This window comes from Montipora foliosa, chromosome 3 (assembly GCF_036669935.1).
Source record: "Montipora foliosa isolate CH-2021 chromosome 3, ASM3666993v2, whole genome shotgun sequence".
NCBI classification, from domain to species: domain Eukaryota; kingdom Metazoa; phylum Cnidaria; class Anthozoa; order Scleractinia; family Acroporidae; genus Montipora; species Montipora foliosa.
Genome location: NC_090871.1, coordinates 41,457,839 through 41,469,845, shown reverse-complemented (window position 1 = coordinate 41,469,845; position 12,007 = coordinate 41,457,839). Strand labels below are relative to the sequence as shown.

Below are 12,007 nucleotides of genomic sequence, written 5' to 3'. Positions count from 1 at the left end.
GCCTCTTTAGATCTCAAAAAGAAAATTCCAGCTCCGCTCGAGTCAAAATCCTCTAGAAAAACTGAATGTACGTGCCACTAGAACAAGGTTCTAATGCATACTTCGAACGCAAAAAGATAAGATAATAAAACCCTCGTGAGGTAATGAATAGTCTGAATAGTAAGGAACAGTCTGGTAAGTGAGGTAATGAATAGTCTGGATAGTAGCAGACATGTTATAATTTTGAGAAAATACACGACTTTTTTTATTTTAAAATATATATTTCGAAAGTTCTTCCGTCATCTAGATATTTAGTTTTTTTACTGGGTTTCCAGTATGACAATCCCAGTCGGAAAATGAGTAATATTTCTCTGTTTTTTTTTTATTTTTTCTATTTTTTTCCGTGTCGGTAAAAGTCCTTGCCTGTCACTCCCCTTCTAAGTGGTGTCTTTATGCATAGAGTCTTCTGTGCGTATTTTGTTCGCTTTGAGTGGGTTTGGGTAATGCGTAGATTTCTCTGGTGCACACAGGAGAACATTTAATAAATTAAGTGGCGTCGAAAGTCATTGCAACGCGAATAGCGTTTTAGTGGATCTTTAAACAAAATATGAATGGAACGTCAATTGGATGAACAAGACGTACAGGCTGTGAAAAATAAATATCTGGAATCTTTAAAGCGACGAGTAATGGTGTTCGACAACAGTTTCGTTTTTCGCCGTTGGATATCAAGTGAGCTTTGCTTCTAATATTTTACTAACTTGGTATTATATACAACACCGAAATCAAATGGCAAATGTTTTAGTGGATTTAACAACGGTGAAGGACTTGAACGCCTTGAATGCACCACAGTGTTTACTGAAGTTGCATTTAAGTTGTCTGGCAATTTACATATATTTTGTACTCAACTCTGCAAAGGTAAAAAAAAATTGGAAATGTGACAGTGAAAAATTATTTGATTGAAAGCTTGTCTCTTTTGTGCTTCATTATTTACGGACAAGGTTCTTTCGAAAAGGGCTTGATGTGAACTGTCAGAAATTTATTTAATTGCATATGCTTAGCGACACGGATTGTGTGTCTTGTTTGCACGCACGCAATTGAAATAGGAAGGGTTCACAAAAATAAACAGGTCTGCTGGAAGTGTGCTTGAGTTTCAAGAAAATGATCCCCAAAATCAGCAAAAACTTGTGACGCTGATGAATAATAAAGTAGCTGCTATTTCCAAAATGATGGAATTACCTGGTGATAAATAACCTCGTCTCGGAGAGTACGTTTTTGACTTTGCGTGCCTATTTTTTCTTAAGATGACAGGAATTTTTTAATTTTTTTTCTGACAAATGATTAATAGGCTGGTAGCCAGGTTTTTAACCTCAGAAAAAGATCTGTTTCGTCGTATGGACGTGTGAGCCTCTGCATGAACGGCTTCTGGGTGACGCCTTAAATGATCTTAATGACCCCCGACTTGAAAACATTGCCTGGAACGCTGCAATTCAATACCAACCAACTCAGTCCCTTCTGTTTTTGAGTAACACGTACCTCAGGCAACCCAGTGTACGCTCACGGACTGTCTAGTCATCTTTTAATATCGGTAACATGTTTCATGTGAAAGACCCTATCCCTCGTGGGCTTCTTGTGTGTGTGGTTTACAAGTTTTTGAGTGCACCTGATCAGTGATGGAGCTTCTCACATCTTAAGACATTTACAAAATTTTCGGCAACGCCGCACTGTATGTTCTAATGATTTTTTCAGCATATTCTAGATCACGCTTCCAGTACCTTCCGACTTAAGATCAAAGAAGCTATTCATATTCAATTTGGAGCAACCTACACTAAATCATCAACTTTAAGATGTTCTACGTCTTCATTGGTCTAAGTTGCTGGTAAGTCGCGTGAGATAGAGTGCGGGAACCTTGAGCATTCAGTTTGAGCGTTGACCTTTGAGCGTTCACTTCATTATTGAATTTATCGACAAGAACGTCTGCGAGATCAGCTGGAAAATGAATAAAGACGAGGAAAATTCTGCACTCGAGGATGACCTTTTGCTTGATGAAGGGGAAGAGCCCAAGAAAGCAAGCACAGAAGTGACAACCACCAATGAGAATCTTTTGTTTGTTCTTATACAAACCGTGAATGACAACATGGCGACTATGAGCGAATCGCTCAAAATGCTGCAAACACAAACAAAAGGGGAAACTCAGGGCCCCGAAAAGGCAGAATCTGCCCGTAAATGAAAACCCCTGACAGCAGGGGACGGTTTTTTATCAGAAGACACTGATACAGATGAGCTCTTGGCGGTAAACAAACGCCAAAAACTTGACATGAATGAGAGCAATGACGCCATGACTGACGCCACTACATGTGTGGCAAAGTATGACGAAGCCGACGCTTTCCTCGATGAAATCACAAAGTCGCTCGCCGACACTGAGAAAACTGTTCCGAAAGTTTCTGAGAAACTTGCCAAAAGGTCAGTCCTGAAATTTGGTGCCGTCTTGATCGCCCAACAAGGGGCAAAGATCTTCGCTTATCAAAGTTGCAAGCTGCAGTCACAAGATGGCTAGAGTCGGTAATATCACCGCACAAACGACAGATATGTTGTTGAAGGGTCGTGCTCAGGGCAACAACCTTGATGTGGATGCCATGATACGATGCCACACCGATGCACTTGCTCTCCTTGGGCATATCAGTTTTGAATTATCCCAACGCAGATGCGATGTTATCCGCCCAACCTTGCACAAGGATTATGCGACACTTTGTGCGTCTCACGTACCTAGAACGACCTGGTTGTTTGGCGATGAGTTGCAGACTCAACTTAACCACATCAGTGCTTCTAATATGATTATCAGCACAGCAAGTAACTTGACGTACAACCGTAAGCGCCCTTTTAATAAGGCAAACACAACTACCCAGTCTTGGAGGCCTTTTTTAGGCAAAACGCCTCAGGGCAACCACTCATTCAACAGGTCGTCTCCCTACCAGAACCACTGGAAGAAATGGACCGATCCCACTAAGGTCCGAAAGTGACAGATGCCATTCTTGTTTATTTGAACGCCATTCAGGTAAGCAATTTTGAGACTGTCTTGCCATAGCTTTTGGCTTACTTTCGCCATAAAACAGAAACGTTTAAAGTCGGCAGTTTAGTTGCTTATTCTCACATATGGCGATAATTGACTTTTTATCCTGACATTTTGACCACAGTCACCGGCCAAACCATTGCATTTGATACACTGCTAATGCAGGTAAAACCCTTCATGGTATGTTGACCTGCAAATTTCTCAGCTCCTCAACGAGGGAGTTATTCAACTATGTGAACATGAGGCAGGAGAATTTATCTCTCCTATATTCACGAGACCTAAAAAGGATGGCACCTTTAGGATTATTTTAAATCTTAATTCTTTTAATGCCAATATCACTCAACATCAATTCAAAATGACCAATATTTGGTCGGCTATAAGGCTGATGAAGCCTGGATGCTGCATGTCCTTATCCCAAGAAGCCCTTGACGACCTCACATGGTGGGTTACTGCAGTGCCCAAATCATATAACCTTATATAAGCCAAGGTGACCCCCATATTACCGTGACAGCAGATGCTTCATTAATCGGATGTGGATGTTCTACTGAAAACATCACTTCTGGTGGCAACTGGATCCCAGAAAAAGCACAACACGTTATTAATTACTTAGAAATGCTTACAGTTGCTATTGCCTTGAGGTCTTTCACTACTACAATATCTGGTAAACATGTCAAACGTATGGTTGACAACACCACTGCTGTAGCCACAATAAACCAGATGGGCACCTCCACTCCATTTGCACAACAAATCTGGCTGTGGTATATTGACGACAATGTTTTGCTTACCGTTGTTCATATTCCTAGGAAGGATAACACCAATACAGATCGAGAATCAAGGGTTTCTAGACGAGAAACAGAGTAAACTTTGCATAAGTCCCTCTTTACGGGTATCTTGAAAACGTTTGGAGTTGTCCCTGACACAGACCTTTTTGCCTCAAGATTAAACTATCAACTAAAACCTTTATTATGTTGCATACAAACCAGCTCCAGAGGCATTTGCGGTTGATGCAATCCATATTCCATGGAAAGGCTACACCTTTTATGCCTTTCCCCCGTCTAGTATACGGGTTGCTACAAAATATTTCTGGTGAGAAAGCTACAGGCCTTTTACTAGTTTTAAACTGGCCAACTCAGAGTTGGTGGCCATACTTAATAAATATGCTTATTGACTTCCCTCTGATCTTACCCAGGAAGAAAGACACTCTTTACCTACCAGCACATCCTCGCCAGAGTCACCTCTTACACGAGAAACTTCAGCTACTGGTTTGCCACTTGTCAGGAATATCATCACAAGCAGAGGAATTTCGAGTGGAGCTGCGAAAATCATCCTGCAATCCTGGCGAACAGGCACTCAGAAGCAATACCAGACTTACCACCAAAGATAACGAGTGTTCTGTCGTGCAAGGGGTCTTAATCCCTTTTACTCATGATTCCAAATCTTGGTGCGTATCTTGTCAGATACTCGGGCGTCAACAGGCAGAGCAACTGAATTAAACAACTGACCTGGGGCTTGAGGTTGTACCCACGGTAACACTTGAGGTGGAAGGTCTGTTACTTCGGAAGAAACACTACCCAAACTATCCTGGACAATGGTAGAGGCTAAGGCGACCTGAGGGGTATGAGGAGCTGGGTCTGTGCTGCTTGGTGGACCAGCGGGGACCTCGTGAACCACAGGTGACGGTGCTGGCGTTTGAGATGTTGCCATCCTACGTGAAACCTCGTCTGCTACTTTATTCACCAATGTTTCGAGAAATTTTGGCGTAACCAAAGCGTTGTGGTGGAGTGCCTCGACTGGAGAAGCTGTTGTAGCTACGTGAGCAGATGACGTCATCCTCCTGGACCGTTTAGTTTGTGAGGACAAGGCTTCCGCTGCAGCACAGCTTGCCTGTACGCTGGCTCGGGGACTGACCCGTTTTCTTGATGTCTGGGAATTCTTAACTTCAGCAGGCACTTTTGGCATAGTGAAACTGAAAAAAACAAGAAAAAACTTGGCAGAAACTAAATTCTGGTGCTCGCAGCACAGAAAGCGAAAGAAGTGAGTACACACGACTGAAAATTTAAATAAATAAATAAATAAACTGGCAGGCACAGAGATGTCTAGACAAAAATGCCGACGAGTTGTCGGGCCTTCACACCGCCAGAGAGAGGCTAGGATAACTACATATCTCTAGCAATCATCAAGGGTAGCATAACTACATATGCCAAACCTTCAGAGAGGAACGACAACCCTGAGAATACAGCCTAAGAGGGAAAGAGAGCCTGGGATAACTACATATCACTAGCAATACTCAAAACCAGTGTAACTGAATATGCCTTACCCTCAGAAAAACAAAGACCCTGAGATTACAGCCTCAGGTCTAATTGGGGTCATGGTAGCTACATATTGCCAGCCATCATTAAGGCTAGTACGTATATGTATGCCCAGCTAAAACAACAACCTAACCTCAGGGCATTAAAGGCGAATTGGATGAATAGGGTGAGGAACCACATCCATTGCTATCACAGCTAAGACAAGGAGTCAAAAATTGCCAGGGATGGAAAATATCCAAGCTGGCAAAACAAAAGATCTCCGTTAAATAGAGGTTACACAAATAATGATAGGATAAAACGCGTGCAATTAAGTAAGCATAACATTAAGGGAAGACAAAAACTCTGATCAACTGTTCTTAAGTAGCCGCGTGGCTTTGAGAACGGCGCCACGATAGCTGCGGTAAAGAAAATACTGTCCCAAGGGGTTTACATGAACACCATCTGGCTTATAGAGATCCTTAAAGCGGCTATTAAACTTATCATGAGACCAACAAAACACATTAGGGTAATGTTCCAGGACAACGCTAAAGTACTGGTTTAAAATTGTAGCTTGCTGAAGAAAAAAGGGGCATGTGGAAATGAAATGCCACGTGGGATCACAAGACAAACTGCCGATAAACTCAAAATTGCAAAGATTCTTCCTGTTTTTAAAAGCGATGACCCTTCTCTGTTCTCAAATTATCGGCCTATTTCTATTCTCCCCTGTCTCTCTAAGGTTCTTGAGAAACTCTTTTACCTCAGGCTATCGGAATTCCTTACAAAGTTCAATATCCTTAATCATCACCAGTACGGTTTTAGACCTCATGACTCTACCGCTATGGCTATCTTAGAGCTTGTCAATAACATTTATGAAGGTTTTGAAAACAATCAGTACACTATCGGAGTCTTCATAGATCTTAAGAAGGCTTTTGATACAGTCAACCATGAAATACTTCTGGATAAACTAAATTTTTATAGAATTAGAGGAATTCCGTTAGCCTGGCTTGCTAGCTATTTATCTCACAGACAACAGTGTGTCATGGTTCATGACCATACATCTACATATAATACGGCTGTATGTGGGGTTCCACAAGGTTCAGTCCTTGGACCTTTACTTTTTCTTTTATACATCAATGATCTTTTTCATGTCTCAAACCTCCTGTCAATCATTCTCTTTGCTGATGATACTAATATCTTTTTTCGTCATAATGACTTGGCTACCTTAGTAACCATCCTTAATCTAGAGCTCGCTCGTCTTTCTTCTTGGTTTAGTGCTAACAAACTCACTGTCCATCCTGACAAGTCTAAATTCATCATTTTTCACCCACGTCGTAAACAGATTAACCTCTCAGATATAAACATTTCTATAAATAATTCCCCCATCACACGTGTGCAGGAAGACAAATTCCTTGGAATTATCATTCATGAAAACCTATCCTGGAAACCGCATATCTCTGTTGTCTGTGATAAAATCTCAACGATAATTGGAGTTTTGTGCAAGGCAAGGCGATACTTACCTTTGGATACTCTGCAAACTTTATATAATGCTCTTTTCCTGCCTTACATCAATTATTGTACTCTAATTTGGGCTTCTACGTATGTTTCTTACCTTGAACCACTTTATGTACTTCAAAAGAAAGCCATCCGTATAATTACTTTTTCACCCCCACGCACACCTTCTAAACCCCTTTTCTCTAAAAATAATTTTCTTTCGCTCCATTCTATCTTTAAATTCCATATGGCCTGTTTTGTTTTCTCACATTTTAACAATATTCTGCCTACTCCTGTTTCCTCAATCCTTCATTTTAACCATGAATATCACGATTATTTGACTCGTTCACGTTTTAATCTCCATAAAACCAACCACAAGTATCAATTTGCTATCACCTGGCAGGCTCCTGTTATTTGGAATGATATTCCGTTAACAGTGCGCAACGGTTTTACATTAAGTAACTTTAAAAAAAGTTGAGACTGCATTTTCTGAATGCTGAGTTAGTATATTGAAAAATTGAACTCATTTCCTTTAATTCTATAGTCTGATCAAGTCCCTTGGGACTAAATTGTAAACTTTGTGGACAAATTGTTAATGTTTTGTTTTGTTTTGTTTGATTTATTTTTTTTGTTTTTTTTTTTTTGTTTCCTGTTATTTGAAACAATTCTACGAGGAGTACTTGTTTATGCAATTTATTTAATTATATTATCCTGTGTGTTTGTAAATTAAGTAGTCAGATTCAGTTGTATAAGTATTTTAGCTAAAGCCTTCTTCTATTCATGCAAAATTTTCAAATTATGTTTGCTAACCATGTGCCATTTAAGCCTCCGGCTTTGGCTGTTCTCGTGTATTCCTCAGAGTTTGATGTGTAACAATAAACAATAAACCCAAAATAAGAGCGGTGGGAACAGAACTAGCGCCTGCCGTGGTATGAAATTTCAAGAAATATCACCGAGAAACTCGGACCGTGATGTAAATATCAAGCAAATACCGCGCGCGGGGAAAACAAGATGAGCAAACGTGGCACGGATATCCCAGGAGTTAGCGTAGAACTATATGCTTCCCCTGCGGCACTCTAACAGACACCTGAAGGGGGATCACAAAGAGCTCCCTTAAAAACCGTTTTCTACGAGTGGCCATTTCGATATGAGCCGAATCACACAAGTGCTAGTGATGAAGAACAATCCTACACAATGAGGTTATAAAGCAGAGTGCCATGGTCGACCAGATCAAATGCTTTTTACGATCTATCAGTAAAAGGCCGCTCAGAAGGCCTCGATACATAGTATCGAGAATATTATCCGACAGATTAATGACCGCAAGTTCACAAGAGCGAAACCATCTAAAACCAAACTGAAAATCAGTGAGGAGACCATGGTAAGTGAGAAAATTATAGCAGTGAGAATGCACATGGCCCTCGAGGATTTTCGAGACAGTGGCAAAAACAGAGATAGGATGAAAATTTGAACGGTCTGAAAGGGAGCCTTCCTTATATAAGGGAAAGACTTTAGCAATTTTACATATGTCTGGAAAAATACCACAGGGAACACTCAAATTGAAAATAGAAGTGAGCGGCTATTTTGAGGAAGAAGCCACTGATCCCATCAAGGCCAACAGAAGGCAGTCGAGAAAGACTCGAGAAAACAGAATCCTCCGTGATTGGAGAAATGGAAAAAAGGTCTGATCCGACCAGGAGTTTGGAATGTACAAAATTGGTTTAAAAGTTCCAATTCGGACTCTCCGGTAGATTGCCAAGCTGAACCGACGGAGGAAGTGATGTTGGCAAAATGTTCATTACAGAGGTTAGATATGTCGACTGTGTCACTCGATATCATACCGTCGACACTCAGATGACTTGGTAAATTAGTACATTTCGAAGGCAAAATACAACGTATGATTTTCCAAAGGTTTTTCGGGTTATCCAAATTATCTCTTATGGCTGGCGTCACGATAAAAAGAACACTTGGCTCTACGAATCAAATTAACAACCCTGTTTCTTCTACATCTTGGAGGCTATTGAAAACAGACGTTTACGCTCTATAATTGCGTCAGCTATTTCAGTAGTAAACCAATCGGGCTGAGTTGAAGTCTTTTTACACGACCCGATTTTACCGGGGCGTGCGAGTTAAGCACGTCGTTAAAAAGACAATACCAATGATCAAGCGCATGTTGGGATCACTAAACATCCCAAGGGAAATCCAGGGCGTACGAGAAAGATCATCAACAAAATTGTCAATAGAAATCGACTTACGAGAGCGAAAATGAATAATTTTATAGACGAGTCGCTTAAAATTACTTGTGGTTCTCCAAGTAACAAAAACTGGAAGATGATCACTCAATGATAAAGGTATAGTTCCAGATTCAATACAAAAGTCTTTGTTTGAAACAAAAATGTGGTTCAGGAGAGAATTAGATATTGGTCTCGTAACTTTTGTAATGAGTTGCTGAAAGCCCAGAGCCTGGAAAACATTTTTAAAGTCCTTGGCTGCACTTGGCCTTGGGGTTTCAAGTAAGTCGAAATTCAAATCGCCCAATACCAGAGACTGTATACTTCGGCAGTCTGAGCTTGACAGCATTTCCTCCAATAAGCCTGTAAAGGCAGCGTTGTAGGAAAGCGGGCGGTAAACAAAGCATACTTGTCAGGAACGCGAGCGGGGAAAATGAAGCTCTAACCAAATGTACTCAATGCCATCCATCTCCAGGTCAATCTGAACCCGCGAGGTTTTTTGCGGTTATGCAGCGTGTAGCAAGATCTGCGGGGTTCTAAGTTGTCCACACGTACCTCCACTTAGAGCTGGTAGCTTTTCGTATCATTTGGACTCGATTTGCTACGTAGACATATCTCAAAATATTTCATGTTGTAAGAGTGTCAGTGGTTCCAATACGACCGGAGCGCATGCATAAATCAGAAAAACAGGTCTCTTGGAAGAGAGTTTCAACAAAATGAGCCCCAAACTAGGCAAGAATTTGTGACGCTGATGAATGATAAGGCAGCTGCTATTTCGGAATCGATGGAATTACCTAGTGATAAATAACCTCGTCTAGGGTTGTAAATTTTTGACTTTGCAGAAACAATGGTTATTAACAACCTCAAGAGTTACGCGGTTGTGATCTTTGTGTTGAATTCGCAGATTTCTTGTTAAACTTTGTAACACATGAAAGAAAAAAACCAACTAAGGAAAACAAAAACCCGGTGTCTCGCCATCAGTTTCACATAGATGTATCCTTTGTTTCGCGAATAAACACGCAAGGTAACTTGATCACGGCGCCCGCTGAATTCGATGTCACTTTCGATTTTGCGATTTACTTGTGCAGCCAAAAGTACAATAGTAATTGAACGTAGCAAAAATCTCCCATAAAGTTTTTCGAGGATGGCAACGTTTTATAATCGCGGTTCAAAATTTATGTTGTTTTCATGTCGCAAATTTTGTTGCTGATCGCAAAATATTTTATTCTCGATCGATACTTTCAGAAAACGTCCTGTGTATCAATATTTATTTACTTTTGCATCAACAATTGTTTTGCATAAAGCAGGCTAACAAATTCTGTTCTTTGCTTAGTTTGCCTTTTTGAGCGTTAAAAGAGAAATTTCGGTCCTATGTTTGTGGAACAAAGTGGTATACTTTGAGGTCTCCCAGCCAGATACTAACCCCACGGCACAGGGGTTAATTTCAGGGAACGTTATCTTAGAAAGCTGTCATTCGCTCAGAGTACATGCTTAACTTTGTGTTGAATTGTAACGGAACTTGAAAATGATCAACATGTCAGTCTCGAAGCCACTGTTTCTTGATTCTCTTTTATTTTCTTCAATCTTTGTGGGTTTATTTACTAGTAACCTCGTCTTCTCAGGGGACTATTTACCTAAGACATCTACCGTGGCACTATAATGATTTACGATACCAAAACAATATTGAGGCTTCATATTACGCAAAGACAACATGAATCTCCCGGAAGACAAAATGCAGCACAGTTGACAATATGGAATATAGCGTTGTGTTGCTGCACTACCACACGTACGCAATGCGTGCTTATTTTTCCCCTTTTCTGGTAACTATGATAACTTCAACATCCGGCGGCAAGTCCACCTCGCCCCGCTCCGCATGTGATAGTGTCCTTCTTGTCTTTATCCCGTGTAACAGTTAAATTGATTTTCTCTTCTGCGTCGTCATCTGCCCTAGCGGATTAACCTAAGCTGGTATGACGTCCGCAGCTAACTTTACACACTTGACTTGGGGAGGCAGAAGCTTTTCCTCCACAAGTTTTTCTTAATTCACGACGTTGCAAATCGTGTTCTTTCTTACTCTGGAGTTTCAGCCGCCTCCAGCATCCTTGGGATCTGATTAACGTCCTGTTTGATACCGTTTGGATTTGGGAGTTGAATTTCTTCAGGATTTCTTTTTAGTCCTTTGCCTTCTTCCTCAATGTTTTACTGTCGTATCCTTTATTTTCCTCATCTGGAAATTCTCTTCCCAATTCCGCCAACAAAAGTGTTTTTCTCCTTTTCTGAAATGGGTTGTTCGACCGGATTTAGAAGCCATATTGACGGTCAAAACCTCCAATATCAAAATTTACGTACAAATAAATCAACAAGTGAATAAAGATTCCCTAATGAGGCATTGTTTGGTGATTGACTGAAAAAAAGAACACGGTTCATTCCCGTCTCAATAATGTATTTTAAGCATCGTTTAACCATTGTCTGTCGAGAAAACATCTAAACCGCGAATTAGCGGTAAACAACGGCTAACTTAGAGGTCGCAATCGGCCAGTATGTTCAAGCCTGGGTGCCAAGCTCAAAATCTTCACAACAATTCACACTTGCACACATTATGTTATTTGTGACCGAATAAGTGATACTAACTACTTTGTAGTAGAGTTAATATCTCAATTTTATTAACGTTATGAGTTACTACAACAGAAGAGACTGAGAGAGACACTGGTAACAATTAAAGTTATTGAAGTGTTAGTGGCGACAACGTGACACACATTTCACATAAACAGCTTGGAAAATTACATATGCTTTAAACAAGATGACGTCAACGAAATCACTCGCATGAACAAACTTCTCCATGCTGACGGAGTAAATATTTGTTCCATCAACACAACCAAGTCGACGTCTAGCATGGAATAGCCTTGTGAAGTGGAAGAATTTCGGAAAAAGACTCAACTTTGCTGCATACGTTT

At 40.6% G+C, this 12,007-nt stretch overlaps 1 protein-coding gene across 7 annotated transcripts in view; it reads left to right on the top strand.

Moving 5' to 3' along the window:
- LOC137997432 (acid-sensing ion channel 2-like) overlaps positions 1–12,007 on the top strand; it is a 60,842-nt gene that overhangs the window by 25,750 nt on the left and 23,085 nt on the right. Inside the window, exon 1 of one of the 7 annotated variants that reach the window (XM_068843435.1) lies at positions 11,912–12,007. This exon is cut by the window's right edge and continues 58 nt beyond it. The exons of 4 other annotated variants lie outside the window; for them this stretch is intronic. The gene's annotated coding sequence lies outside the window, so the exon portion shown is untranslated. Of the gene's footprint in view, positions 1–11,911 lie in introns of those variants that run through there. 2 more of the 7 variants (XM_068843437.1, XM_068843444.1) reach the window with 2 other exon arrangements.